Raw genomic sequence first — 3173 nt, forward strand, 5'->3', positions numbered from 1 at the left:
AATATTCTCTGGGACCCTCATCTTTAGAGATAAAGCTGTACTTCCCCTCTAGCATAGGAAGGACATCTACATGAGGGTCTTACGAAATGCTTCCGGACAAGGTCAGGAAGCCCCTGGTCTTTTAACTGCTTCAAGAGAGGAGGAAAAGGAAGGGGAAGGTGGAACAACATCCCTGCTTTCCTTAACTTTCTTTTCTTTTTTTAAGATGTGTTCATTTATTTTATATGAGTGCTCTATCTGCATGTACACCTGCAGGCCAGAAGAGGGCATTAGTTGTCATTAGAGCCTCCATGAGGTTGATGGGAATTAAACACAGGACTTCTGGAAGAGCAGCCAGTGCTCTTAACCACTGAGCCATCTCTTCGGCCACTCCTTAACTTTCTTTAGCCTAAACTATTTACTATGCAAAGGCACATCGGTTTGGAATAGTGTGACCTGAACCTTATCAATATTGCATTAGTCGAGTCGCAGAATGATACAGCTGAACAGAATGTGTTCCGGGAAAGAATTATTTACCAAGTTAAAGCAGGAAAGCACAAAAGAACGAGTGCATGGTGCCCAGGATCAGATCTGTCAAGCCCAGGCCTGAAGAGTGAGGTCCTGTAGGGGTGACCGAAGCCTGGAAAGATAAGGTGAACAATTCCAGCATCAATCAGCTTCCCCTCACCCCATGACACTGACTTTACATCCCCCCTCCCCCCCAACTCCTGGTGTCCCCATTCCTCTGCAAGACAGACAGCTGCAGAATAAACTGAAATAGCCCATCAGTGCAGGGACCTCAACACAGCAAAATGGAGAGAGGCAGGGGCTGGGCAAGAAGGCAAATAGAAGAGGCATTCCTGGATGACATCAAAAAAGCCTGGTGTGGCTTGGCATCACAGGATGTTGTTTTGAAATACAAAGTGGGAGTGGAGCTGTGATTCATTCACACCTCCAAGTCTTCATTTCCCCAAGGGTATATCTGGCTTGGGGTAAGGCTGTTATAAACTGGTGTGTGTAGTTGAGTTCTGTCCCAGAATTCCCAGGACTCCAGGAGAAGCACCACGTGTTCTATCCCCCTGACAACACTGGGAAACACTGGGCTCTGACTTGGCCACAGCACCCATCATGTCTGTTGGGCTTCACAGACTGGAGGGAGATTCAAACTTCGGGAGATGAGCTTAGCAGCTGAGTTGGGGGAGGGGAAGGCAGTCCATTGGAAGAGGCAAGAAGGGGTCAACACACAGTCAACTTCAAAAACAATCAAGGTCACTATGCAGGACTCTGATGGAATCTTCCGAGGGAAAATGTTTGTGTTTTATTTAACACCATTGACAATGTTTACTAGCTCTCACCCCTGGCAGGCTGCGAAGCATCTTCATTTGCACTCGGCACCCAAACAGAGCATCTGTATTTCAATATTTGAGTTAAACATATCTGGTGTTTGCAGAGCGTAATGCTGTTGACGTTGTTCCACGGCGACACTCTTTAGGGAGTTGGGATCTGTCTTCGATATTAGTCATCAAGCCACAGGAAACATTTTAATGGAAATCAGGAGAGCGAAGCTGCTCCGGGGACCCTTGAACTAGACAGAGGAGGTTGGCTCAGGGAGGGCTGCAGAGGGACGGACTGTGGCTGCTCTCAGTGCAGCTCACCTCGAAGGAGGGAGAAGGCATTTGCCCTGGGAACCTGCATAGGTGTGGCCTCCAAAGAATGACTGGCTCTTTTGTGAGTGAGTGATCTGTTCTCCCTCCCTGACAGCTGTGGACCTGCCTTGGTGACCTGGAAACTTATGACAGTGGACTAAGGATGTTGGTCAGTAGCAGAGTGTTTCCTTAACGTGCAGGTGGCCAGGGGCGGGGGGGGGGGCGGTGTGTGTTTAATTTTCCATAATGAGAAGGAAGGATAAAGGAAGGGAGAGGGACAGGGAGGCAAGAAGGGAGCAAGGGAGGAAAGATGGTAGAAAAGAAGGGAGGGAGGGAGGGAGAGAAGGAAGGAAGGAAGGAGGGAAGGAGGAAGGAAGTGAGAGGGAGGGAAATGTATTGTTAACATCCAGGTACTGTCTCACACAGGGCTCTACTTCCCTCTTCTCAACCTGCCCCTCTCCCACACAGAAACTGTGTATACCTGTTAGAGGACAGGAGATGAGAGTGAACCTGGAGCTGGGCCGCTGAGCAGATCAAAGATCCCTGCAGGGATGCTCCCTGTCAGGTCCCATGTTCCCCTGCGTGCTCTGTCTCCATCTCACGAGCCTTTATTTGACACCCTATATGTCAAGGGAGACCAGTCTCTAGGAGTTACTGAAGGAGAGGAGTGGGTTCTCCACCCTCTTTCCTATTCTGACCACGCAGCTCTGTGAATCATTTCTGTTTCAAGAGCCCAAGTTTCAAGAGTGCTTAATTTAATCGGCCTCATGTGGGTTAAGAAGGAAATTAGAGAGCCGACTGAGAGCTGTAAGTTTCCGTCAGAGACTGGAGCCGGGCCTGAGGCATCTGATTTGAAGAAATGGGACTAGCGAGGTCAGATCTACACTGTGGAAAAGCCCAGAGTGACATGTGGCGATGGCAGTGAGAGTGTCAGGGCAGACGGCTCTTGACACCTACTAAGCACTCTTACTCACAGACCTCTGCGTCCACGCTCCTGGGCTTTCCCTGTCTCCCACTAAACCAGACCCCATCACAGCTCTCCCAGCTCTATAAGGTAAAATCTACCAGCGCCTAGACCAGAGGAGAGATCAGATCATCCCTCCTTGTACAGATGACTGGCCAGAATGAGAGCAAGCCCAGGTGCCATTGTGACACGTGGTGCTTGGGTGACTGGGGTGAAGACTCGTTTGCCTCACTCAATAAAACACAAAGGTGCACACTATACATCGTAGCCTCTTTCCACCAGAAAAGAGGATGCTTGATCAAAGGAAACACATATATGTTAATGTCCCAACCAGTTCCTCTCTGCCACACAGTCCAGGGGATGCCACACAGTCCAATTACAGAAGCCTCCAGGATACAGATAGCCGATATCGCCTCTCTTCGGTTACCCAGCAAGCATTGCTGCTCCTATGACCAACACTGAGGCGGCCCCCTCGCCAACTAACCTTGCTGTTTCACCCGTTGACCCCTCAGCTTTCATAGTCTTCAATTCCTTAAATATTCTCGGCCTCCCAGTGACCTCCCCTCCCCCCTCCCCCACCTCCC

General features: G+C 49.8%; 2 long non-coding RNA genes across 2 annotated transcripts; both read right to left on the reverse strand.

Moving 5' to 3' along the window:
• Positions 1–493: 493 nt before the first annotated feature.
• LOC134480993 (uncharacterized) lies at positions 494–1010 on the reverse strand. Its single transcript, XR_010056130.1, has 2 exons — positions 932–1010; positions 494–619 (listed from the first exon to the last, which is right to left on the reverse strand). It is a non-coding gene; the product is annotated as an uncharacterized LOC134480993 (long non-coding RNA).
• Positions 1011–1262: 252 nt separating this feature from the next.
• On the reverse strand, positions 1263–2742 carry LOC134480994 (uncharacterized). Its single transcript, XR_010056131.1, has 2 exons — positions 2107–2742; positions 1263–1564 (listed from the first exon to the last, which is right to left on the reverse strand). It is a non-coding gene; the product is annotated as an uncharacterized LOC134480994 (long non-coding RNA).
• Between the last annotated feature and the right edge of the window lie 431 nt (positions 2743–3173).

Source organism: Rattus norvegicus, chromosome 11, assembly GCF_036323735.1.
Source record: "Rattus norvegicus strain BN/NHsdMcwi chromosome 11, GRCr8, whole genome shotgun sequence".
In the NCBI taxonomy this organism is placed as follows: domain Eukaryota; kingdom Metazoa; phylum Chordata; class Mammalia; order Rodentia; family Muridae; genus Rattus; species Rattus norvegicus.